The following is a 27,791-nucleotide window of genomic DNA, read 5'->3' on the forward strand; positions in this document are numbered from 1 at the left end:
TTCTCTGTTTAATAAATAATATGATAAACACTTACCACGCTGCGCTTTGGTCCGATCCTTGCTCCTCCTCCTCAGAAGAGGAATCACCCACCAGAATCACCCACCAAAAAAGGACCAAGCAGTGTGGTATCGGGCAGCAGCAGAAATCTCTGGACTCCTGGACATAGGAGGAGATTATAGACGGCAAGGGACCCTGGGCACAGGCTGGGGAATATCGCCGCCCCAGGGAAGAGCTGGAGGCAGCCAAAGCAGAGCGGCAGCATTTTGAGGAGTTGGCACGGCAGCGCAACAGAGACGAGAGGCAGCCCCAAAAATGTATTGGGGGGCACACGGGGAGTGTGGCTAAGTCAGGTAGGAGACCTGAGCCAACTCCCCGTGCTTACTGTGGAGAGAGGTGGACCGGGCAGGCACCGTGTTATGCCGTGAGGCGCACGGTGTCCCCTGTGCGTAGGCATAGCCCTGTGCGTTACATCGCAGCGCCTCGTATCGGCCGGGCTAGAGTGGGCATCGAGCCAGGTGCCATGAAGCCGGCTCAGCGCATCTGGTCTCCAGTGCATCTCCTCGGGCCGGGGTACATGGCACCAGCCCTACACACGGTATCCCCGGTTCACCAGCACAGCCCAGTGCGGTCTGTTCCACCTCGCCGCACTGGCCTGGCTACGGGGAGTATCCAGCCAGGTAGGGTTGTGCAGGCTCGGTGCTCGAGACCTCCAGTGTGCCTCCACGGTCCGGTCTATCCGGTGCCTCCTCCATGCACCAGACCTCCGGTGGCAGCCCCACACACCAGGCTGTCTCTCCGTCTCCTCCCTCCTCCCTGTCCTGAGCTGCCAGAGTCGCCAGTCTGTCCTGAGCTGCCAGAGTCGCCCGTCTGTCCTGAGCTGCCAGAGTCGCCCGTCTGTCCTGAGCTGCCAGAGTCGCCCGTCTGTCCTGAGCTGCCAGAGTCGCCCGTCTGTCAGGAGCTGCCAGAGCCATCCGTCAGGCAGGAGCTGCCAGAATCGCCCGTCACTCCGGCGCTGTCGGAATCTCGCGTCCATTCGGGACCTGTTGCTAGGGTCCCAAGTCCGAGGTTGGCGGCAAGGGTCGCCGCTCGACAGGCGCCACGGAGGCGGGTTAGGAAGCGGGTAAAGACTGTGATGGAGTGGGGTCCACGTCCCGCGCCAGAGCCGCCACCGCGGACAGACACCCACCCAGACCCTCCCCTATAGGTTTAGGTTTTGCGGCCGGAGTCCGCACCTTTGGGGGGGAGGTACTGTCACGTTCTGACCTTAGTTTTTTTGTTATGTCTTTGTTTTAGGTTGGTCAGGGCGTGAGTTGGGGTGGGTTGTCTATGTTCGTTTTTCTATGTTGTGTTTTGTATTTGGCCTGGTATGGTTCTCAATCAGAGGCAGGTGTCGTTAGTTGTCTCTGATTGAGAATCATACTCAGGTAGCCTTTTCCCACCTGTGTGGGTTGGGTGATTGTTTCCTGTTTTGTTGTTTTGTCACCATTCAGGACTGTTTGAGTTTGAGTTTTCATTCACTTTGTTATTTTTCTATTTTGTCGTGTTCAGTGATTATTAAAGTATCATGGACACTTACCACGCTCCGTATTGGTCCGATCCTTGCTACTCCTCCTCAGACGAAGAGGAGGAAATCCGTTACACAATATATTTTTTTGACACGCTCCAACACTCAGACATAATTTAAAAACAAAGCATTTGTGTTTAGTGAGGTCACCAGATCAGAGGCAGTAGGGATGACCAGGGATGTCCTCTGTTTAGTGAGTCTGCCAGATCAGAGGCAGTAGGGATGACCAGGGATGTCCTCTGTTTAGTGAGTCCTCCAGATCAGAGGCAGTAGGGATGACCAGGGATGTCCTCTGTTTAGTGAGTCCTCCAGATCAGAGGCAGTAGGGATGACCAGGGATGTTCTCTTGATAAGTGTTTGAATTGGACCATTTTCCTGTCAAAATGTAACGAGTACTTTTGGGTGTCAAAGAAAATGTATGGAGTAAAAAGCATATTATTTTCTTTAGGAATGTAGTGAAGTAAAAGTACAGATACCCCCAAAAACGACTTAAGTAAAAAATACTTTAAAGTACTTTACACCACTGCAGGTTACACAGCAGAGAATTAAAGCGGTGGTCGCTCGCCTTCTCTACGGCGGAGTGCAGGGTGACCAGCAACAGGTGCCACTGATGGAGGGAAGGATGGAGGTAGAGACAGAAGAAGACAGGTGAATAGAGGGAGGTTATGTACTGTGGATAGATGGTTTTGAACTCATGTTAGATGTTTATAGTACTTTTTACCCCCCACTATGTTTACAGTATTATTGATAACTTAGCATTTGTCAGGGAGGTCGTAGGGTCAGGGTCAGTCTGTAGATCAGCTGTTGTGTTAGCAGTACTGGTGTACACATTGGCAGAGAAAGGGAGGAAAATCTGGGAACAAGAAATGGGTAGAATGAGGGAGAGCGGAAGAAACAGAGTCTGGGAGAAGGGTGAGAGACAGATAAAGTGCTTTGTGGTTGAGACGCAGTGCTCATTCAATTCAGTTCAATTCAATTCAACTTTCCCCTCATGAGTCAGAGGTTCGTATATCAGACCTTTGCGTTGGTGTCCATAGTAGAGCGGGCGTACGTGTAAGGCACTTCTCCATACCAGCAGGTTAACCACCTTTAACACTTCTCCATACCAGCAGGTTAACCACCTTTAACACTTCTCCATACCAGCAGGTTAACCACCTTTAACACTTCTCCATACCAGCAGGTTAACCACCTTTAACACTTCTCCATACCAGCAGGTTAACCACCTTTAACACTTCTCCATACCAGCAGGTTAACCACCTTTAACACTTCTCCATACCAGCAGGTTAACCACCTTTAACACTTCTCCATACCAGCAGGTTAATCACCTTTAACACTTCTCTATACCAGCAGGTTAACCACCTTTAACACTTATCCATACCAGCAGGTTAACCACCTTTAACACTTCTCCATACCAGCAGGTTAACCACCTTTAACACTTCTCCATACCAGCAGGTTAATCACCTTTAACACTTCTCCATACCAGCAGGTTAACCACCTTTAACACTTCTCCATACCAGCAGGTTAACCACCTCTAACACTTCTCCATACCAGCAGGTTAACCACCTTTAACACTTCTCCATACCAGCAGGTTAACTACCTTTAACACTTCTCTATACCAGCAGGTTAACCTGGGCTCCTCATAAGCCTCACCTGTAACACAGAAACAGTGCAGTCCCACTACAATAACCTGTACTTGGATAGCCTAGTGATATAAGCACATCTTCTGTAGATACACAGGTGCACACATACCCACAACCACTTACGGTAGTGCACAGTCACACACACACACATTGCACACACACAGACACTCCACAAACACACACACACACACAGACACTCCACACACACACACACACACACAGACACTCCACACACACACACACACAGACACAGCTGCTTCAATAGAGCTAGGCAGCCAGGGACAAGTACACAGTATCTATATTGCTACTGTACTGTATTTGGGTCAGGGGTATTTGACAAAGACGAGAGATTACGACTAGTTGGAGCTCTGGCAAGAATCAGAATAATATAGTCTAGTTATATAAAACCACCAAAGTGTTTATTTTCAGGTCCCGAAGAATTAACTGTAATGGTGATGTGTACTTGTAATATATTTAGTATTTATAGCTATATTTTGTTATGCTTTTACTGTTGAAAAGCGATATCCCAAGTATAAATACAGCATAGTACACACACACACACACACAATAGAGAACAAAAAGTACAAAAATCATCATTATTGTCATCATCGTTATTAACATCCATATTTGGTAGTGTGTGGGCTGGGTAATGTGGTCAGTATGTGTGTGGGCTTTGTTTCACTCCAAGGGTGACACTTTCACGGTGTCATCAAAATGTTTCCACCAAACGTGGGAAACCTGCAACCAAGGTAATCTTTATAAAAAACCCTGCAACTCCAAGGTAATCTTTATAAAAAACCCTGCAACTCCAAGGTAATCTTTATAAAAAAAACTGCAACTCCAAGGTAATCTTTATAAAAAACCCTGCAACTCCAAGGTAATCTTTATAAAAAACCCTGCAACTCCAAGGTAATCTTTATAAAAAAAACTGCAACTCCAAGGTAATCTTTATAAAAAAACTCCTAATCTTTATAAAAACTGCAACCAAGGTAATCTTTATAAAAAAAACCCTGCTTTATAAAAACTGCAACCAAGGTAATCTTTTAAAAATTTAATCTTTAAAAACTGCAACTCCAAGGTAATCTTTATAAAAAAAAACTGCAACTCCAAGGTAATCTTTATAAAAACCCTGCAACTCCAAGGTAATCTTTATAAAAAACCCTGCTTCATTTCTCCTTTCTATGGAAGCAGGGCACTAATTACATTTCTCAAAAGAGCTCCATTTGGGCATTTTATTAAAGAAAACAATCCCTTGAAGCCAAAATGTCATTCCACTGACCCCTGAGTTTAGACTTCACAGTACACACATCAGACCCAAAGCAAATATTTACACACAATTTAATTTATTACAGCTCAAAACAAAACCTTCGACTGTACCCATAAAAAGATGATATCGGGACAAAGTGTCAACAGAACTCTACTTAGTCATAGGCTCTCGTCTATATGGCATCCTATTCCCTTTACAATGAGCGCACTACTTTGGACCAGGTCCAATGAGCTCTGGTCAAAAGTAGTGTACTTAATAGGGTGCAATTTGGAACGCTATTTATAGTCTCGCTTGAGTAGGAAAAATTGAGTCAACACACAGCAAGGCTATATAGGTGTCTGTGTGTGCACATAGTGTGTGTGTGTGTGTGTGTGTAAGTGTGTGCGTGTGAGAGTGTGCACATAGTGTATGTGTGTGTGTGTCCACATAGTGTGTGTGTGTGCATGAACATAGTGTGTGTGTGTGTGTGCACCTAGTGTGTGTGAGAGTGTGTGAACATAGTATGTGTATGTGTGTGTGTGTGAGCACAGTATGTGTGTGTGTGTGTGTGCGTGTGAGAGTGTGCACATAGTGTGTGTGCACATAGTGTATGTGTGCATGCACATAGTGTGTGAGTGTGTGTGTGAGTGTGTGCACATAGTGTGTGTGTGTGTGCGCGTGCACATAGCGTGTGTGTGTGCACATAGTGTGTGTGTGTGTAGTAGTTGTGCCCCTCCCCCATTGCCTCTAGATGTCTCATGTGAGGGGATGTGGTCTGGCGGCCATGTTTTTCCTGCAAATGTTTGTTTGGCCTTAATGCTTTTTAGTCATGAGCTCCTTCCTGTTGTTGTCCTCGCCCGTTCTCAGGTCTGTTCAATGCTGGTCCGACCAATCTGATTCCCACGCTTCAAGATTGATTCGATCACGTGGACTGGGATATGTTCCGGATAGCCTCAGACAACAACATTGATGTATACGTTGATTCGGTGAGCGAGTTTATTAGCAAGTGCATTGGTAATGTTGCACCCATGATGACTATTAAAACCTTCCCCAACCAGAAACCGTGGATTGATGGCAGCATTCGCACAACTGAAATCGTGAACCACGGCTTTTAATCATGGCAATGCGACCGGAAAAATGACCGAATACAAACAGCGTAGCTATTCCCTCCGCAAAGCAATCAAACAAGCTAAGCGTCAGTATAGAGACAAAGTAGAGTCGCAATTCAACAGCGCAGACACGAGAAGGATGTGGCAGGGTCTACAGTCAATCACGAATTACAAAAAAAGAAAACCAGCCCCGTCGCGGACACCGACGTCTTGCAAACTAAACACCTTCTTTGCTCGCTTTGAGGACAATAGAGTGCCACTGACACGGCCCACTACCAAAACCTGCGGGCTCTCCTTCACCGCAGCCAACGTGAGTAAAACATTTAAACGTGTTAACCCTCGCAAGGCTGCCGGACCAGACGGCATCCCCAGCCGCGTCCTCAGAGCATGCGCAGACCAGCTGACTGCTGTGTTTACAGACATATTCAATCAATCCTTATCCCAGTCTGTTGTTCCCACATGTTTCAAGAGGGCCGCCATTGTTCCTGTTCCCAAGAAAGATAAGGTAACTGAGCTAAACGACTATCGCCCCGTAGCACTCACTTCCGTCTTGAAGTGCTTTGAGAGACTAGTCAAGGATCATATCTCCTCCACCCTATCTGACACCCTAGACCCACTCCAATTTGCTTACCGCCCCAATAGGTCCACAGACTACACAATCACTATCACACTGCACACTGTCCTAACCCATCTGGAAAAGAGGAATACCTACGTAAGAATGCTGTTCATCGATTACAGCTCAACATTTAACACCATAGTACCTTCCAAACTCGTCAATAAGCTCGAGACCCTGGGTCTCGACCCCGCCCTGTGCAACTGGGTCCTGCACTTTCTGACAGGCCGCCTCCAGGTGGTGAGGGTAGGAAACAACATCTCCACCCTGCTGATCCACAACACTGGGGCCCCACAAGGGTGCGTTCTCGGCCCTTTCCTGTGCTCCCTGTTCACCCATGACTGCGTGGCCATACACGCCTCCAACTCAATCATCAAGTTTGCAGACGACACTACAGTGGTAGGCTTGATTACCAACAATGACGAGACGGCCTACAGGGAGGAGGTAAGGGCCCTCGGAGTGTGGGGTCAGGAAAATAACCTCACACTCAACATCACCAAAACAGAGGAGATGATCGTGGACTTCAAAAAACAGCAGAGGGAGCACCCCCCTATCCACATCGACGGGACAGCAGTGGAGAAGGTGAAAAGTGTTAAGTTCCTCGGCGTACCTCAGGAGGCTGAAGAAATGTGGCTTGTCACCGAAAACACTCACAAACTTTTACAGATGCACAACGAGAGCATCCTGTCGGGCTGTATCACCGCCTGGTACGGCAACTGCTCCGCCCACAACCGTAAGGCTCTCCAGAGGGTAGTGAGGTCTGCACAACACATCACTGGGGGCAAACTACCTGCCCTTCAGGACTCCTACACCACCTGATGTCACAGGAAGACCAAAAAGATCATCAAGGACAACAACCACCCGAGCCACTGCCTGTTCACCCTGCTCCCATCCAGAAGGCGAGGTCAGTACAGGTGCATCAAAGCAAGGACCGAGAGACTGAAAAACGTATATCTTAAACAGCCATTACTAACATTGAGTGGCTGCTGCCAACATACTGACTCAAATCTCTGGCCACTTTAATAATAACAAATTGGGTGTAATAAATGTATCACCAGCCACTTTAAACAATGCCACTTTATATAATGTTTACATACCCTACAATACTCATCTCATATGCATATACTGTACTCTATACCATCTACTGCAACTTGTCTATGCCACATGCTTATCTTCTTATCCATCTATTTATATGTACATATTCTTATTCATTCCTTTACTCGTGTGTGTATAAGGTAGTTGTGAAATTGTTAGATTACTTGTTAGATATTACTGCACGGTCGGAACAAGAAGCACAAGCATTTCGCTACACTCGCATTAACATGCGCTAACCATGTGTATGTGACCAATAACATTTGATTTGATACTGTGTCCTTCTGAATGATGAAACGTGGATTGATCCAGATCCACTGAGAGAGACAGATGGGGAAATCTGATGCAACGTCATTTATGGCTGGGTTGCAATTAGACTTAAATGGTCTTTCCTTGTCTCTTTTCCTTCCGTGACCACTCGTTTGAGAACACTTGTCCAGATCGATAAAGGTTATCTATCTAGGTACAATGGCGGAAGTGGAACCCTATCTAGTCCTACCGTTTTGTGCTCACAAAGGGAAGGAAACAAAGAAAGGTGGCTAGCTTCGGGAATAGGAAGGGTTATTCGAGATTGAATCCTGGGTCAGCCGTACAGGTATGGTCTCCATGACAATAACATTTCAATGCCAACATGGCACCCATTTCATAAACAGTTTGCTCACCTCTGTAGGCTATATGAATGGCTGCATGTTGTAACACTTAGAGACATGACTATCATGACTGTTGATATACCCTGTCTGTAAGTTGGTCTTCTGAGACCAGGGCAGCTCTGCTAGCAGTTTACTGAAGGTCCAGTCAGCCTCCTCTGATGGTAGCAACCCAGGGATCAGCCTCAGTCTGGGGGGAGTGATCAGCCTCAGTCTGGGGGGAGTGATCAGCCTCAGTCTGGGGGGAGTGATCAGCCTCAGTCTGGGGGGAGTAGAGGATTGCAGTTTAAACGGGTAGAAGGCAGATCGTTGAAGGGGGTAGAAGGCAGATCGTTGAAGGGGGTAGAAGGCAGATCGTTGAAGGGGGTAGAAGGCAGATCGTTGAAGGGCAAAGCAGTTTAAACAGGTAGAAGGCAGATCGTTGAAGGGGAAAGCAGTTTAAACGGTTAGAAGGCAGATCGTTGAAGGGGAAGGAAGGTAGATCGTTGAAGGGGGAATCAGTTTAAACGGGTAGAAGACAGATTGTTGAAGGGGAAAGCAGTTTAAACGGGTAGAAGGCAGATCGTTGAAGGGGGTAGAAGGCAGATCGTTGAAGGGATAGAGGCAGATCGTTGAAGGGGAAAGCAGTTTAAACAGGTAGAAGGCAGATTGTTGAAGAGGGAACCAGTTTAAACCGGTAGAAGGCAGATCGTTGAAGGGGAAAGCAGTTTAAATGGGTAGAAGGCAGATCGTTGAAGGGGGTAGAAGGCAGATCGTTGAAAGGGGTAGAAGGCAGATCGTTGAAGGGGGAATCAGTTTAAACCGGTAGAAGGCAGATCGTTGAAGGGGAAAGCAGTTTAAATGGGTAGAAGGCAGATCGTTGAAGGGGAAAGCAGTTTAAACGGTTAGAAGTCAGATCGTTGAAGGGGATAGAAGGCAGATCGTTGAAGGGGGTAGAACAGATCGTTGCCAAAGGGTCAAGGCAGATCGTTGAAGGGGAATCAGTTTAAACCAGATAGGATAAAGTAATCCTTCTCCCCCTAGATAGAGGCAGAGGCAGATGCACGTTGAAGGGTTCCAGTTTAAATGGGTAGAATGCAGATCGTTGAAGGGAAAGCAGTTTAAATGGTTAGAAGGGAGATCGTTGAAGGGGTAGAAGGCAGATCGTTGAAAGGGGTAGAAGGCAGATCGTTGAAGGGGTTGGAAGGCAGATCGTTGAAGGGGGAATCAGTTTAAACAGGTAGAAGGCAGATCGTTGAAGGGGAAAGCAGTTTAAACGGTTAGAAGTCAGATCGTTGAAGGGGATAGAAGGCAGATCGTTGAAGGGGGTAGAAGGCAGATCGTTGAAAGGGGTAGAAGGCAGATCGTTGAAGGGGGAATCAGTTTAAACCGGTAGAATGCAGATCGTTGAAGGGGAAAGCAGTTTAAATGGGTAGAATGCAGATCGTTGAAGGGGAAAGCAGTTTAAACGGTTAGAAGGGAGATCGTTGAAGGGGGTAGAAGGCAGATCGTTGAAGGGGGTAGAAGGCAGATCGTTGAAGGGGTTGGAAGGCAGATCGTTGAAGGGGGATTCAGTTTAAACAGGTAGAAGGCAGATCGTTGAAGGGGGAATCAGTTTAAACCGGTAGAAGGCAGATCGTTGAAAGGCAGTTTAAATGGGTAGAAGGCAGATCGTTGAAGGGGGTAGAGGCAGATCGTTGAAGGAGAAAGCAGTTTAAACAGGTAGAAGGCAGATCGTTGAAGGGGGAACCAGTTTAAACCGGTAGAAGGCAGATCGTTGAAGGGGATAGAAGGCAGATCGTTGAAGGGGGAATCAGTTTAAACCGGTAGAAGGCAGATTGTTGAGGGGAAAGCAGTTTAAACGGGTAGAAGGCAGATCGTTGAAAGGGGTAGAAGGCAGATCGTTGAAGGGGAAAGCAGTTTAAACAGGTAGAAGGCAGATCGTTGAAGGGGGAATCAGTTTAAACCGGTAGAAGGCAGATCGTTGAAGGGGAAGCAGTTTAAATGGGTAGAAGGCAGATCGTTGAAGGGGAAAGCAGTTTAAACGGTTAGAAGGCAGATCGTTGAAGGGGGTAGAAGGCAGATCGTTGAAGGGGGTAGAAGGCAGATCTTTGAAGGGGAAAGCAGTTTAAACAGGTAGAAGGTAGATCGTTGAAGGAGGAATCAGTTTAAACCGGTAGAAGGCAGATCGTTGAAGGGGGTAGAAGGCAGATCGTTGAAGGGGGATTCAGTTTAAACCGGTAGAAGGCAGATCGTTGAAGGGGGAATCAGTTTAAACGGGTAGAAGGCAGATCGTTGAAGGGAAAGCAGTTTAAACGGTTAGAAGGCAGATCGTTGAAGGGGGTAGAAGGCAGATCGTTGAAGGGGGTAGAAGGCAGATCTTTGAAGGGGAAAGCAGTTTAAACAGGTAGAAGGTAGATCGTTGAAGGAGGAATCAGTTTAAACCGGTAGAAGGCAGATCGTTGAAGGGGGTAGAAGGCAGATCGTTGAAGGGGGAATCAGTTTAAACCGGTAGAAGGCAGATCGTTGAAGGGGGAATCAGTTTAAACGGGTAGAAGGCAGATCGTTGAAGGGGGAATCAGTTTAAACAGGTAGAAGGCAGATCGTTGAAGGGGGAATCAGTTTAAACCGGTAGAAGGCAGATCGTTGAAGGGGAAAGCAGTTTAAACGGGTAGAAGGCAGATCGTTGAAGGGGGAACCAGTTTAAATCGGTAGAAGGCAGATCGTTGAAGGGGAAAGCAGTTTAAATGGGTAGAAGGCAGATCGTTGAAGGGGATAGAAGGCAGATCGTTGAAGGGGGAATCAGTTTAAACCGGTAGAAGGCAGATTGTTGAGGGGAAAGCAGTTTAAACGGGTAGAAGGCAGATCGTTGAAAGGGGTAGAAGGCAGATCGTTGAAGGGGAAAGCAGTTTAAACAGGTAGAAGGCAGATCGTTGAAGGGGGAATCAGTTTAAACCGGTAGAAGGCAGATCGTTGAAGGGGAAAGCAGTTTAAACGGTTAGAAGGCAGATCGTTGAAGGGGGTAGAAGGCAGATCTTTGAAGGGGAAGGCAGTTTAAACAGGTAGAAGGTAGATCGTTGAAGGAGGAATCAGTTTAAACCGGTAGAAGGCAGATCGTTGAAGGGGGTAGAAGGCAGATCGTTGAAGGGGGAATCAGTTTAAACCGGTAGAAGGCAGATCGTTGAAGGGGGAATCAGTTTAAACGGGTAGAAGGCAGATCGTTGAAGGGGGAAGAAGGCAGATCGTTGAAGGGGGTAGAAGGCAGATCTTTGAAGGGGAAAGCAGTTTAAACAGGTAGAAGGTAGATCGTTGAAGGAGGAATCAGTTTAAACCGGTAGAAGGCAGATCGTTGAAGGGGGAATCAGTTTAAACGGGTAGAAGGCAGATCGTTGAAGGGGGAATCAGTTTAAACCGGTAGAAGGCAGATTTGGATGTCATTTCTATTGGACCTCCTTATGCATTAGATTAGATTTTTATTTTCAATTCCATTTAACAGATGCTTATCTCCAAAGCAAGGGCACGCATTTTAGTATTGTGATCAGAGTTGGGCTCAATTTGGAATTTCTGAATCTAATTCAATTAAATTCAAACAATGAATTTGAATTAGCCACACCTCACAGGAAGCATAATTTGAATTGAAGGAAGAATAATTTAAGATGAAGAAATTCAACTGAGTGGTGAAAAATGAAAGCCTCATTCATTTGACAAATCTTTTGTTAAAATGATATGCTACTTATTCATGCAAAGAATACACATACGATTTCAAATATGAATTTGATAATAATTCAAAGATGTCACACAGTATTTTTCTTTGTCATGAGATAGGCCATTATTTGTCATGAAATTGCCATTACTAGCCGGCTACCACCCGGTTATTCAACCCTGCACCTTAGAGGCTGCTGCCCTATGTACATAGACATGGAATCACTGGTCACTTTAATAATGGAACACTAGACACTTTAATAATGTTTACATACTGCTTTACTCATTTCATATGTACAGTTGAAGTCGGAAGTTTACATACACTTAGGTTGCAGTCATTAAAACTCGTTTTTCAACCACTCCACAAATTTCCTGTTAACAAACTATAGTTTTGGCAAGTAGGTTAGGACATCTACTTTGTGCATGACAAAAGTAATTTTCCACCAATTGTTTACAGACAGATTATTTCACTTATCACTGTATCACAATTCCAGTGGGTCAGAAGTTTACATACACTAAGTTGACTGTGCCTTTAAACAGCTTGGAAAATTCCAGAAAATTATGTCATGGCTTTAGAAGCTTCTGATAGGCTAATTGACATCATTTGAGTCAATTGGAGGTGTACCTGTGGATGTATTTCAAGGCCTTCAAACTAAGTGCCTCTTTGCTTGACATCATGGGAAAATGAAAATAAATCAGCCAAGACCTCAGAAAATAGAATTGTAGACATCCACAAGTCTGGTTCATCCTTGGGAGCAATTTCCAAATGCCTGAAGGTACCAAGTTCACCTGTACAAACAATAGTACGCAAGTATAAACACCATGGGTCCACGCAGCTGTCATACCTCTCAGGAAGGAGACGCGTTCTGTCTCCTAGAGATGAACGTACTTTGGTGCGAAAAGTGCAAATCAATCCCAGAACAACAGCTAAGGACCTTGTGAAGATGCTGGAGGAAACAGGTTAAAAAATATCTATATCCACAATAAAACGAGTACTATCTTGACATAACCTGAAAGGCCGCTCAGCAAGGAAGAAGCCACTGCTCCAAAACCGCCATGAAAAAGCCTGACTACGGTTTGCAACTGCACATGGGAACAAAGATTGTACTTTTTGGAGAAATGTCCTCTGGTCTGATGAAATAAAAATAGAACTGTTTGGCCATAATGACCATCGTTATGTTTGGAAGAAAAAAGGGGAGGCTTGCAAGCCAAAGAACACCATCCCAACCATGAAGCACGGGGGTGGCAGCATCATGTTGTAGGGGTGATTTGCTGCAGAAGGGACTGGTGCACTTCACAAAATAGATGGAATCATGAGGCATGGAAATTATGTGGATGTATTGAGCAACATCTCAAGACATCAGTTAAAGCTTGGTCACAAATGGGTCTTCCAAATGGACAATGACCCCAAACATACTTCCAAAGTTGTGGCAAAATGGCTTAAGGACAACAAAGTCTAGGTATCGGAGTGGTAAGCACAAAGCCCTGACCTCAATCCTACAGAAAATTTGTGGGCAAAACTGAAAAAGCATGTGCGAGCAAGGAGGCCTACAAACCTGACTCAGTTACACCAGCTATGTCAGGAGGAATGGGCCAAAATTCACCCACCTCATTCTGGAAAGCTTGTGGAAGGCTACCCGAAACGTTTGACCCAAGTTAAACAATTTAAAGGCAATGCTACCAAATACTAATTGAATGTATATAAACTTCTGACCCACTGGGAATGTGAATAAATAAATAAAAGCTTAACTAAACCATTCTCTCTACTATTATTCTGATATTTCACATTATTAAAATGAAGTGGTGATCCTAACTGACCTAAGACAGGGAATTTTTACTAGGATTAAATGTCAGGAATTGAGTTAAATGTATTTGGCTAAGGTGTATGTAAACTTCCGACTTCACCTGTATATACTATCTACTACTAACTACTATTTTAGTCCATGCCACTCCGACGTTGCTCATCCTAATATTTATATATATTTTTTAAATTCCATTATTTTACTTTTAGATGTGTGTATTGTTGTGAATTGTTAGATATTACTGCACTGTTGGAGCTAGGAACACAAGCATTTCTCTACACCCGGAATAACATCTGATAAATATGTGTAAGTGACCAATACAATTTGATTTGTATGTTAGATTCACTTCCATACTGCAGTGTTTGATCTAATGCATTCTGGGAAATGTATTTTTTCTGATATTTAAAAACATTAAGATAATTATGAATTATTACAGACAACCCACATTTACATTTAAGTCATTTAGCAGACGCTCTTATCCAGAGCGACAACATGATCTTAAGAGTATTTCGAGACCACTATAATTATATCAAATGTAGTTTTTATTTTATTTGTACACATAAAAATGTTTCAGCCTTATGCTACATATGATTGGTAACCATATGATGTCAAAATAAACATTACTATGGGGATGTGTAGAATAAATCATCCATTATAATTGTATTGAATTTCATTGAATTAAAATTCTACTTCCTTTATTTGAAATTAAATTCAACTGGGGTGAGGCCAATTGAAACCCGAACACAGATTGTGACCCTTGTAGGAATTAAACCCAGGGCCCATTTCCACAAAGCATCTCTGAGTAGGAGTGCTGATCTAGCATCTGTCCTTATAATATTTTTCGTTACGATTTAAAAAGATAAACTGATTCTAGATCAGCACTCATCTGAGATGCTTTGTGGATATGGGCTCTGGACTCTGCTCATACCAACTAAGCAACACAGGACCACTCCGTTTAGAACTCACCTGGACACTCCTGATGGGCCATGGCTGATCTTCTTGTGTAAAGAGTAGTTTTTTAAAACTTCCATTTGACATAGTAGTCAAACGATCAGTTAGTGATTTTTCATTTTGGATGGTTTTAATGATTTGGGTGAGAAGAGAGTTGTTCGATCCCAGTAACTCACTCTATCACCTTCTCTGTAGGGATATCTCTAAATGGCTGAGCAGTGGCGAGAGAAATAGAAGATCGGAGAGGAGAGAGAGAACCACACCTTATACTCAAGAACTTCCTTCTTTTGGAAAACATCTATTACTAATAGGATTAAGTCAAATACTTCTTTATTTTACCTTAGAAGGCTGTTGATTTTTATTTTATTTAATTTCACCTTTATTTAACCAGGTAGGCCAGTTGAGAACAAGTTCTCATTTAGAACTGCGACCTGGCCAAGGTAAAGCAAAGCAGTGCGACAAAAACAACAACACAGAATTACACATGGGATAAACAAACGTACAGTCAATAACACAATAGAACAAATCTGTATACAGCAAATCAAGTAAGGAGGTAAGACAATAAATACTGGCCAAGTAGTTACAATTTTGCAATTTACACTGGAGTGATATATGTGCAGACGAGGATGTGCAAGTAGAAATACTGGTGTGCAAAAAAAGAACAGAAAAACCAAAACAAATATGGGGATGAGGTGTGTACATACCCCAGCTGCACAGTACTGTCTTTTATCGATGGCGGTTATGATATCGTTTTGGACCTTGAGCATGGCTGAGGTGTACCCGTGACCAGCTCGGAAACCAGATTGCATAGCAGAGAAGGTACGGGGGGATTCGAAATGGTCGGTGATCTGTTTGTTCACTTGGCTTTCGGAGACTTTAGAAAGGCAGGGCAGGATGGATATAGGTCTGTAACCATTTGGGTCTAGAGTGTCTCCCCTTTGAATCTTCCAATCTTTAGGAATCTCAGACGATACGAAAGAGAGGTTGAACAGAGTAGTAATAGGAGTTGCAACAATGACGGTGAATAATTTTAGGAAGAGAGGGTCCAGATTGTCTAGCCCAGCTGATTTGTAGGGATCCAGATTTTGCAGCGCTTTCAAAACATCAGCCGTCTGGATTTGGGTGAAGGAGAAGTGACGATGAGAGAGGTTGATGCTAAAACATCTGCTGTTCCCCTCGCTGCAGGTGGTGGATTGGCACTTGGTTTCACAACACTGCTGGTGGGAACTGCTCCTACCAAAGAAAATGTATAATTATGCCTCCATATGACTATTTAAAAACAATCATATGACCATGGATAGAACTTCCATTAACAGTTGAAGAGTTGGGCTTGTATTCACAAAGTGTCTCAGAACAGGAGTGCTGATCTAGGATCTGCCCCCACCCTGTCAAAATAATCATATTAATTATGATTATTCTATTCTGAAAGGTAAAACTGATCCTAGAGGAGACTATTTGAAACGCTTTGTGAATATGGGCCCTGGTTTAAATTTAGTCAGTGTGGCAGGGACCTGTTGAACGTGATTTTTTGGGGCAGTGGTTTGGCCCACGAACCATGGAATGCTGACCTTTATCACCTCTGGTTGAGGATCACGATTAGAGGTCCCAAGAGGGTTGAAACCAGTCTGAAACAAGCAGTCACTTTTTAGCTTGCATATACCCCCACCCAGAGGTCAACTTTGGGTAACAACATCAAACTGCAAGTTCTCTGAAGCTAGCAAGCCGGTTGTATTTAAATGTATTTGGACAGACAAGAACACAGTTTAGAATAAAATGGCATTGTATAAATTGCATTATTTTATCAGCTACCTACAAGTTAACTAGCTAGGACTTAGTGGGAAAAAACAAATATTTGTATAACTAAAAATAGACCACAGCCTGTCGCTTCCAATGGGAACAAGCAAAGAGGTGGGCAGAGCAAAGCACAAGCTAGCGAGATCCTATTGGCGCGTTCTAATAAATATTTGCATATTTCAGTTAGGGAACGCCTGAAGTACGTGTGCAATAATTCAATTTGCCTTTGCACTCCTAAAGGGTAGAGTTAAAAAAAAAACGTTGTACAGTCTGTTCAGCACATATTCTAGTTTTGGGAACAGAACACTGTATTGAGATAAAATGTTTCATTAATGGAATATGTGCAGAATTTCGGCCAAAATCCATCTCGTTCCATCTTCTCCCACTGTCCGCCAATGGGCTTCGTCGTGTAAACGCCAAGCGGATGCTTCACATTTACACGTCCAGTGAAATATCTGTCTCATTGTTAAATCTGTGACACAAAAAGCATGGTGGCTAGTTAGCATGTTTAGCTAGCTACAGTTAGCTACTTAACTTACAGCTTGAGTAAAATGTATCACTCGATTCGAACATGGTCTATGAAGGTCTCCAAACATATTTTGGATAAATTAAATATAACTTCCTTGCTTGTTTGTTACTTACCAAATGTATTAGAGAAAAGTTAAAGCTGGCTAGCTAAATAACAGCTCTGTAATGTGTTACTTGAAATAAGTCCCCCTGGAACTAAATTCATGGTTCCTATTTACTTATTTTGCAGTCCTCAACAGTCCAACAATTTTACAGTGTAGTCCCAAAATAATATTATCTATTTAAAGCCATAAATGTTATATCATATATAACAAATAGTCAGAATGTGACATTGTGAGGCTCTCTCGGTTTGGTTCATATGTCCATCAAATATGTCTCTATTCTGTCCACAGAGCTCAGGTATCACTGAGCTCTTTGACTTTGATGGGAGGTTACCAAGAACTGGATGGTCACTCTGACAGAGCTCTAGAGTTTCTCTGTGGAGATTGGAGAACCTTCCAGAAGGACAACCATCTCTGCAGCACTTCACCAATCAGGCCTTTGTCTTAGAGTGGCCAGACGGAAGCTACTCCTCAGTAAAAGGCATATAACAGCCCACTTGGAGTTTGCCAAAAGGCACCTAAAGACTGTGGGGATGTTTTTCAGCGGCAGGGACTGGGAGACTGGTCCAGAATGAGGCATAGATGAATGGAGCAAAGTACAGAGATCCTTGATGCTCCAGAGCGCTCAGGACCTCAGACTGGCGCGAAGGTTCACCTTCCACCAGGACAACTACCCTAAGCACACAGCCAAGACAACGCAAGAGTGGCTTCGGGATGAGCCTCTGAATGTCCTTGAGTGGCATCTCTGGAGAGACCTGAAAATAGCTGTGCAGCAACGCTTCACTTCTCATCCTTCAGCTCATTTCCCTTTATCAATAGTAATGTTTCCCTCTCCTCTCCTGTCTCATTCCCTCGCCTCTTCCCTCTCCTCTCCCCTCTCTCATTACCCTCGCCTCTTCCCTCTCCTCTCCCCTCTCTCATTACCCTCGCCTCTTCCCTCTCCTCTCCTCTCCTGTCTCATTCCCTCTCCTCTCCTCTCCCCTCTCTCATTACCCTCGCCTCTTCCCTCTCCCTCATTCCCCTCTCCTCTCCTCTCCCCTCTCTCATTCCCTCTCCTCGCCTCTCCCCTCTCTCATTCCCTCTCCCCTCTCTCATTCCCTCGCCTCGCCTCTTCCCTCTCTCATTCCCTCGCCTCGCCTCTCCCCTCTGTCATTACCTCGCCTCGCCTCGCCTCTCCCCTCTCTCATTCCCTCGCCTCTCCCCTCTCCCATTCCCTCTCCTCTCCTCTCCCTCTCTCATTCCCTCTCCCCCTCTCTCATTCCCCCCTCTCTCATTTCCTTCTCCTCTTCCCTCTCATTACCTCGCCTCGCCTCTCCCCTCTCTCATTCCCTCTCCATTCCTCTATCATTCCCTCGCCTTGCCTCTCCCCTCTCTCATTCCCTCTCCTCTCCCCTCTCTCATTCCCTCCCCTCTCCCCTCTCTCATTCCTCTCCTCTCCCCTCTCTCATTCCCTTGCCTCGCCTCTCCCCTCTCCCCGCCTCTTCCCTCTCCCCGCCTCTTCCCTCTCCTCGCCTCTTCCCTCTCCTCGCCTCTTCCCTCTCATCTTCCCTCTCCCCGCCTCTTCCCTCTCCCTGCCTCTTCCCTCTCCCTCTTTCTTCCCTCTCCCCCTCTTTCATTCCCTCTCCTCTCCTCTCCCCTCTCTCATTACCCTCGCCTCTTCCCTCTCCCTCATTCCCTCCTCTCCTCTTCCCTCTGTCATTACCTCTCCTCTCCTCTCCTGTCTCATTCCCTCTCCTCTCCTCTCCCCTCTCTCATTACCCTCGCCTCTTCCCTCTCCTCTCTCCTCACTCATTCCCTTGCCTCGCCTCTTCCCTCTCCCTCATTCCCTCGCCTCTCCCCTCTCTCATTCACTCTCCTTGCCTCTCCCCTCTCTCATTTCCTCGCCTCGCCTCTCCCCTCTCTCATTCCCTCGCCTCGCCTCTCCCCTCTCTCATTTCCTCGCCTCTTCCCTCTCTCATTCCCTCGCCTCGCCTCTCCCCTCTGTCATTACCTCGCCTCGCCTCTCCCCTCTCTCATTCCCTCGCCTCTCCCCTCTCCCATTCCCTCTCCTCTCCTCTCCTCTCCCTCTCTCATTCCCTCTCCTCGCCTCTCCCCTCTCTCATTCCCTCTCCTCTCTCTCATTTCCTCGCCTCGCCTCTTCCCTCTGTCATTACCTCGCCTCGCCTCTCCCCTCTCTCATTCCCTCTCCATTCCTCTATCATTCCCTCGCCTTGCCTCTCCCCTCTCTCATTCCCTCTCCTCTCCCCTCTCTCATTCCCTCCCCTCTCCCCTCTCTCATTCCCTCTCCTCTCCCCTCTCTCATTCCCTCTCCTCTCCCCTCTCTCATTCCCTTGCCTCGCCCTCTCCCCTCCCCGCCTCTTCCCTCTCTCCCCCGCCTCCCCCTCTCCTCACCTCTTCCCTCTCCCCGCCTCTTCCCTCTCCCCGCCTCTTCCCTCTCCTCGCCTCTTCACTCTCTCTTCCCTCTCCTCTTCCCTCTCCCTGCCTCTTCCCTCTCCCTGCCTCTTCCCTCTCCCCTCTTTCATTTCCCTCTTCCCTCTTCCTCCTCTCCTCTCTCCCTCGCCTCTCCCCCTCCCCCTCTCTCATTTCCTCGCCTCTCATTCCCTCTTTCCTCTCCCATTCCCTCGCCTCTTCCCTCCCCTTTCGCCACTTCCCTCCCCCTCTCTTCCCCCTCTCTTTCCCCACTCTCTCTCCTCTCTTCCCCCCTCAATTCAATTCAAGGGGCTTTATTGGCATGGGAAACATATGTTAACATTAACAAGCAAGTGAGGTAGATAATATACAAAAGTTAAATAAACAATAAAAATGAACAGTAAACATTACACATACAGAAGTTTCAAAAGAATAAAGACATTACAAATGTTATATTATGTGTATATATACAGTGTTGTAACGATGTACAAATGGTTAAAGTACAAAAGGGAAAATAAATCATCATAAATATGGGTTGTATTTACAATGGTGTTTGTTCTTCACTGGTTGACCTTTTTTTGTGGCAACAGGTCACAAATCTTGCTGCTGTGATGGCATACTGTGGTATTTCACCCAGTAGATATGGGAGTTTTTCAAAATTGGGGTTGTTTTTGAATTCTTTGTGGATCTGTCACGTTCTGAACTTAGTTCTTTTGTTATGTCTTTGTTTTAGTATGGTCAGGGCGTGAGTTGGGTGGGTTGTCTATGGTCCTTTTTCTATGTTGTGTTTTGTGTTTGGCCTGGTATGGTTCTCAATCAGAGGCAGGTATCGTTAGTTGTCTCTGATTGAGAATCATACTTAGGTAGCCTTTTTCCACTTGTGTTTTATGGGTGATTATTTTCCCTTTCAGTGTTTGCACCATTCGGGACTGTTTCGGTTTTCATTTTGATTCTCTTGTTCTTTTGTATTTTGTATTCAGTCTCATTAAATTATACTATGGAAACATACCACGCTGCATTTTTGTTCCTACTACTCTTCCTCTACTCCTCCTCCTTGTCTCTAATATGGTCATACATTGGGCAGGAGGTTAGGAAGTGCAGCTCAGTTTCCACCTCATTTTGTGGGCAGTGAGCACATAGCCTGTCTTCTCTTGAGAGCCAGGTCTGCCTACGGCGACTTTTCTCAATAGCAAGGCTATGCTCACTGAGTCTGTACATAGTTAAAGCTTTCCTTAAGTTTGGGTCAGTCACAGTGGACAGGTATTCTGCTACAGTGGACAGGTATTCTGCCACTGTGTACTCTCTGTTTAGGGCCAAACAGCATTCTAGTTTGCTCTGTTTTTTTGTTAATTCTTTCCAATGTGTCAAGTAATAATCTTTTTGTTTTCTCATCATTAGCGGGTATCGGCCTAATTCTGCTCTGCATGGCATTATTTGGTGTTCTACGTTGTACACGGAGGATATTTTTACAGAATTCTGCAAAATTCTCTCTCTCTTCTCCTTCCCCCCTCTTTCTCCTCTTTCCCCCCTCTCTCCTCTCTTCCACCCCCCTCTCTCTTCTCCTTCCCCTCTCTTTCTCTCCTCTCTTCTCCCCCTCCCTCCTCTCTTGCACCCCTTCCTCTCTCGTGCCCCCTCCTCTCTCTTGCCTCCCCTCCTCTCTCGTGCCCCCCTCCTCTCTCTTGCTCTGATGTCCTTGTGCCAGGTTATGCGCTCTATCTTCCTCTAACCTCATCTTCCTCTCTTTTTTGTCAAGCTGTTCTCTTTGACTTTTATTCTGACATTGATTAGGCTTTCTCTCCTCTGCTCCCTCTCCGTCTCAGCCTTCTCTCATTTTCCTCTATTTTCACTTTCCTTGATCATCTGGTCCTCTGCTTCTCTCTAATGCTCCTTCTCTAATTCATCCTCCTGTTCTCACTTCCCCCTGAGCCTCCAGACTCCTCTCTTTCTTTGACCTGAAGTCCAAAACTGACTTCCTCTCACCTGATGGGTTGAATGATGGAATTGATTAAACCCCATATTTCTGTCCATGGCCTAAACCAGTAACATAATAGCAGTATACTGTAGGCTGTCTACAATTATTAGCTATCAATGTTTTCCTTTGTCTGTATACTGCAATTTTTAGCTGCAAATGTGTACAAGATGAAATAAAAGTAAATAAGTCTGCCTATAGGCCTACAAAAAAATATATAGAAAAAATATATATATATTAAGGTTCCAGTCACCTCTTCTGTTGCTCCTGCAACACAGCAGTCATTTTGAAGCCTGACTGAGTCCAGTAGCTTATAGATCTCTTCTCTCTGAGGTTGCTCCTGCAACACAGCAGCCATTTTGAAGCCTGACTGAGTCCAGTAGCTTATAGATCTCTTCTCTCTGAGGTTGCTCCCTGATAAGGAACTCCTGCCGCAGCTCACTGAAGCGGGCCTCAATGCAGGTCTGAATCAGTTTGTCCTACATCCTATGGAGCTGCTTAAGTATGAAAGCCATAGAGATCCAATTAAATTACTAGAGAAGCTATGTCATAAACCCTCAAAGTGCCATATTGGGGTGAAAATAGCAGCCATCTTGGTCAAGGAGAAATCCAGAAACGGTGTAATTGGAATGAATGACAGTAGAGCTTCTACTGATGCGGGAAAATAAAAGTCAAGTGCCATGTGATGTATCAGAAAGTGTGTAATGTAATTATAGTCAACCTATTGTCATATAATTCTAAATACAGTTTAAACAGCCCTTTTCACCAATTTTCTGTATAAATAGCCTCTAAAATATATGTAAACAGACCATAATTTTTATTTTTTGGGGGGATCTGTGAGGGCTATTATATGATGCAATATCAGTACCTGTGCATTCACAACTTGTCGTATCATCATCTGATTTCAGCCTCTGTATAACTGTCGATTGACTGCATCTTTTCCATCAAATCAATCAAATGTATTTATAAAGCCCTTCTTACATCAGCTGATGTCACAAAGTGCTGTACAGAAACCCAGCCTAAAACCCCAAACAGCAAGTAATACAGGTGTAGAAGCACGGTGGCTAGGAAAAACTCCCTAGAAAGGCCAAAAGTTAGGATGAAACCTAGAGAGGAACCAGGCTCTGAGGGGTGGCCAGTCCTCCTCTGGCTGTGCCGGGTGGAGAGGAACCAGGCTCTGAGGGGTGGCCAGTCCTCCTCTGGCTGTGCCGGGTGGAGAGGAACCAGGCTCTGAGGGGTGGCCAGTCCTCCTCTGGCTGTGCCGGGTGGAGAGGAACCAGGCTCTGAGGGGTGGCCAGTCCTCCTCTGGCTGTGCCGGGTGGAGAGGAACCAGGCTCTGAGGGGTGGCCAGTCCTCCTCTGGCTGTGCCGGGTGGAGAGGAACCAGGCTCTGAAGGGTGGCCAGTCCTCCTCTGGCTGTGCCGGGTGGAGAGGAACCAGGCTCTGAGGGGTGGCCAGTCCTCCTCTGGCTGTGCCGGGTGGAGAGGAACCAGGCTCTGAGGGGTGGCCAGTCCTCCTCTGGCTGTGCCGGGTGGAGAGGAACCAGGCTCTGAGGGGTGGCCAGTCCTCCTCTGGCTGTGCCGGGTGGAGAGGAACCAGGCTCTGAGGGGTGGCCAGTCCTCCTCTGGCTGTGCCGGGTGGAGAGGAACCAGGCTCTGAGGGTGGCCAGTCCTCCTCTGGCTGTGCCGGGCGGAGAGGAACCAGGCTCTGAGGGTGGCCAGTCCTCCTCTGGCTATGCCGGGCGGAGAGGAACCAGGCTCTGAGGGGTGGCCAGTCCTCCTCTGGCTGTGCCGGGTGGAGAGGAACCAGGCTCTGAGGGGTGGCCAGTCCTCCTCTGGCTGTGCCGGGTGGAGAGGAACCAGGCTCTGAGGGGTGGCCAGTCCTCCTCTGGCTGTGCCGGGTGGAGAGGAACCAGGCTCTGAGGGGTGGCCAGTCCTCCTCTGGCTGTGCCATCTTTTCAATGGATTGTTGGCAAATTCACAGTTCATTTGAAAAAGGAATGGAATCGTTCCTCTAAAACTGTCAGGCAAGCTAGCTAACACACACAGTGCAGATACATTCTTCACATTCCTTGTTTTAAAACAGTATCTCATCACAGCACTGGCAAGCCGTGGTTGACCAACTCCCTGACTAACATGGCTGATCTTAGGACCTTCGTAAGAAAGCTTGTGTTCATTCTAGTATTCAAATGACTAATTCTATGAAGAACACCCTGGGGCCTGTTGCACAAAAGTAGAATTAAGACATCCGGGATAAATGACTCAGCTGAGCTCAATGAAGCCAAAACATGTGCGTCCAGGCTTAATTGGTTGCACAAAGACCAAGCCAGGATGAGCAGACACGGATTCATTAAGCCAGGTGAAACCAATCCTGGATAGGTGCGCGCTCACGGCTCACTCAAATAGACCCCGCCACAGATCACAGATGAACTGATTTACCATGGCAACTAGAGCCGCGTACTTTTCCCCGTCGGAAGCACAAATCCTCATGGAGGCATACGAGGAGGTAAAAGATATAATTAAGAAGAAAGGCAACACCGCCACAGTGATAAAGCAAAGAGAAAAAGCGTGGCAAAGTATTGCAGACCGCCTGAATGCGTAAGTAGTGCACAATTACACACTCACCGCTCCGCTGAAACATCACAATTACAATTCAAATATTTAATTCACATCTCCAAAAATGCAGTTGTACTGTAATTATGAAACGGTTAAATTTTTAATTGAAATGCACTGCAGATATGAGTGAAATTGTGTAAAGTAACTCCATCACACTGTATAAAGCTATGATACATTTTTTGATATTTTTACTGAAAACAAGACAAAAATACCAAGTAATTTTTTGCAGTGTGACTCCATTAAATGTGTGTGTGTGTGTGTGTGTGTGTGTGTGTGTGTGTGTGTGTGTGTGTGTAGATTAAACATGAACGGGCCAAAACGGACATGGCAGCAGGTCAAAATCAAATACAAGAACATTCTGCAGAATGGTATGGTCCCTGACTAATATTTAACAAAGCACAAGCATATATTGTACCCAGAAGGTGCCTGCTCACACATTGTCTGTACTGTTTTAGCAGTGAAAAAGAATACCCACAGACAAGGCACGGGTGGTGGGTCACCAAAGGCTGACCTTACCCCAGCAGAGGACATGGCCTTGGAGCTAAATAAAGGCAGGCCCGTCTTAGAGGGGATCCCTGGGGGAAAGAGGCGAGCATAGGTTCCTCCCAAGATGCCACCCGCTTCATTCAAGGTATGTCCTTCCATCTCTACATGGGATACAACCACATTCATATTGAATCAATTTGGACTGTCTGACTTTGGTTTACCTATTGCCTTGCAGTGCCTGGCAGCACTGTGTTCCTGTTAGAGCCACCAGCACAAGCACCAGACGATGCTGATCCAGTGAGTACTCCATCAAAGGCATACTGTAGGCCTGGCATGTCTTGTCTACTAGCTTCAATATGAATCTGATTAAATGTGATAGGGTGAAGGCCCCAGTGCAGCAGCAACAGCACATGATGGAGACGATGATGAGGAGGAGACCATCTCTCTGGATTCAGAAGGCATGAGGTATCATGTTAAGACTGTGAAAGTACTATTTACTCTACAATGGTGAGGAGTCCTCATCAAAATCAAAAAATCTAATTTCTTTTACAGGACCCAGATGCTATACAGTGGGAAAACCAGCCTGGCAACATAGTGCGTATTAATAAAAGGACACCACATCCTGCCAAATTCCAGCTGCGCTAATTGTATTGTGTTCACAGAGCTCACAAGCTATCAGAAAGTTGTATGGCAACCACCTCCGGCGCCAAATAGAACTGGCAGACATAGACATTCAGTACAAGAAGAAAAAGATGGAAAATCTTGCACTGGAGTCTGAAATAAAAAGAGGACAATTAGGAAACTGGACCTTGAAATAAAAAAACTTGAGAGGGAGGTGAGATATGCCTTCAATGTACACTGTATGCTAACTGTAACACAAATGTATTAATCATTATTTTTCTTTCCTCCCCAGCTCCAAGAAGATGACACAGCTCAAAATAAAAATTAGGTATATTCTCGTAAAGTCAAGTGAGCCATGACATATGAGCTCTTATTGTGAGCACACAGGACGGTGGCATCTTTCTAAGGTTTTTTTATTTTCCCAGCAATCAGTACAACCAAGTCATCGTTATAAGGCATCGCCCTCTTTTTGCCCACCCCCAGCACCAGGTGTGGCCACTAGCCTATATGAAGGCCCAAAATTGTGTGTTCCTTTCTGCTCTGACAATGGCATGCCCATTCGTGCGAGATGTGGTGGATGAAGAAGCACTTGTGCTGAGGAGAGCCTTCAGGCGAGAAAGGGTCTTCAGGGACCGGTTGGACCCACTGGCCTTCCCTGATGACCATCTATATGAAAGATACAGGTTTTCTGCAGATGGCATCAGGTATCTATGCAGACTACTGGGTCCCAGGATTAAGCACCGCACTGCACGGAGCCATGCACTGAGTGTGGAGCAAATGGTTTGTGTGGCCTTGCGCTTTTTGCTAGTGGAGCCTTCCTGTACTCAGTGGGGGATGCTGAACAAGGCCACAATTTGCCGCACAATAAGGAGTGTGTGTCTGGCTATCAAAGCATTAGCAGATGTCTTCATCTCCTTCCCTGGCCACAGAAGACTCTGTGACATCAAAGAGGAGTTCTATAGGATTGCAGGTAAGAGGATCTACAAATTACAGGACAACTGTTAACACATAGTAGGATACTCATTACTTTGTGTGACAGGTTTCCCCAATGTCATTGGTGCAGTGGACTGCACACACATAAGGATAAAAGCCCCTCAGGTGCCCATGAGGCCGATTTTGTGAATAGGAAATCCTTTCACAGCATTAATGTTCAGGTGAACATAACTTTTTGATATTGTCCATTGACGAACACTCTGCATTGCCAGTGATGTGCATTGATTGGTGTAATATTCCTCATCTTATGATTTCAGATGGTCTGCAATGCTGACTGTGTGATCAGCAATGTTGTGGCAAAATGGCCTGGCTCAGTCCATGACTCCAGAATCTTTCGGGCCTCTGAAATCTATCAGTGCCTATCACAAGGTAAGCCACACAACCCCTATTTATAACCATCATGGCTGTGTCAAGAATATCACTGTGTTTATGAGGTAGTAATGATGAGATTTTGTGTTGACAGGTGAATTCTCTGGTGTGTTGCTGGGAGACAGGGGTATGGCTGCCAGCCTTTTCTCCTGACACCTTTCACAGACTCCCAGGAAGCACAGCAGGCCTACAACCATGCCCATGCCAGGACCAGGGCCAGAGTTGAAATGACCTTTGGCCTCCTGAAGGCACGCTTTCACTGCCTTCACAAATTAAGGGTCAGCCCTGTTAGGGCATGTGATATTACTGTGGCTTGTGCTGTCCTCCACAATGTGGCCTGCCTGAGGAAGGAGAGGGCCCCCAGAGTGCCACCAGCCATGGACTGGGACAATCCGGCAATCTTCCCTGATGACGACAGTGGTCGGCTGCTGAGGGACCAATATGTGTTGAATTATTTTAGTTAGTATGTGTGCTTTCAATTTTGGTTAAATATGTCCTGCGGTGGCAGAGGAATTTGGGTTTTTTTGGGTTCGTTTTTTGACGAATTTGGCCTCTTATGTTTGTGCGGTATACTGTGTGTAATACAAGGCTGCAGGGAGGCTACTGCATCCATTCATTTGTCTGTTCAGTTGATGTGTATGGATTTGTCCTGCATTTATTTTAGTGTGCAGACATGCAGGGTGTGTTATATACAGACCTTTGAATGTGTATGTATCATTTTGTATAATATGCTTGGATTCTGTGCTTTCCATCTTGTAGAGTCACTGTGACTTCAGTTTCAAAAGGAGCTGATAGTTTACCTGCTTTGTTTTGTCCTTATTCAATAAAGGAACATAATGTTACACATTGTGTTTTTATATTCATATGGAATGTGTATTTGTTTATATGACAGAGTACTAGGGCCACACTGAAGAAAAAGGATAAAGTCATAAATTTATGAGGCTGGTTCTTTCTGCAGAAAAGCTACATATTGTTTTTACAGTTTTGATACTTATGACAATGTGATACTTAATATTCTGGCACATCAGCATGTCTTTGTTTATGAAACCATACTGAAGTACAATTTCACGAAATGCCCCACATCTGTCATTTTAACAACTGTCCTCCTTTAAAACAACTGGTTACAATATTATGACTTGTGTTTTTTTCCCTCTGTGGCCCTAATATTCTATCATTTTATATATAGCCTTATAGTCTATGGGAAACTGTAAATTATCTAATGATAGCAACATCATCTAAAAATCATTTTTATCCAAAATCATTGAAATTAATGATCACAAACGTTTAAATAATAACAGTGGGTCTAGTTATATGTGATAACAATGTATAGTGAGCAGTGAAATAACTATTGGTTTCCATTTGTGGTGACTGCTGACTGACATTAGGGATGAGATTAAATAGATCCTGGAATTTAGCCTGGTCTGGAGCAGGCTAGCTCCACAGAATAAATCTCCATGGTAATTTATACCATAACATATCCTCCTGCCCCCTATCCATCTTTAGTGCAACCGGATTACGGATCAATTGAGCCAGGATCACCAAGATATCCTGGCTTAATCCC

The 27,791-nt window shown here is 45.4% G+C and overlaps 2 long non-coding RNA genes and 1 pseudogene across 2 annotated transcripts; 2 read left to right on the plus strand and 1 right to left on the minus strand.

Moving 5' to 3' along the window:
• The window catches only part of LOC115121940 (alpha-ketoglutarate-dependent dioxygenase alkB homolog 3-like), a 28,672-nt pseudogene extending 11,832 nt beyond the window's left edge, over positions 1 to 16,840 (minus strand).
• A 6,530-nt stretch (positions 16,841 to 23,370) lies between these two features.
• LOC135561407 (uncharacterized) lies at positions 23,371 to 24,695 on the plus strand. Its single transcript, XR_010459403.1, has 3 exons — positions 23,371 to 24,129; positions 24,217 to 24,392; positions 24,483 to 24,695. It is a non-coding gene; the product is annotated as an uncharacterized LOC135561407 (long non-coding RNA).
• A 635-nt stretch (positions 24,696 to 25,330) lies between these two features.
• Positions 25,331 to 27,053, plus strand: LOC135561408 (uncharacterized). The gene is made up of 3 exons (XR_010459404.1): positions 25,331 to 25,838; positions 26,119 to 26,230; positions 26,325 to 27,053. It is a non-coding gene; the product is annotated as an uncharacterized LOC135561408 (long non-coding RNA).
• The last annotated feature ends 738 nt before the right edge of the window (positions 27,054 to 27,791 follow it).

Source organism: Oncorhynchus nerka, linkage group LG17 (assembly GCF_034236695.1).
Source record: "Oncorhynchus nerka isolate Pitt River linkage group LG17, Oner_Uvic_2.0, whole genome shotgun sequence".
NCBI lineage: Eukaryota > Metazoa > Chordata > Actinopteri > Salmoniformes > Salmonidae > Oncorhynchus > Oncorhynchus nerka.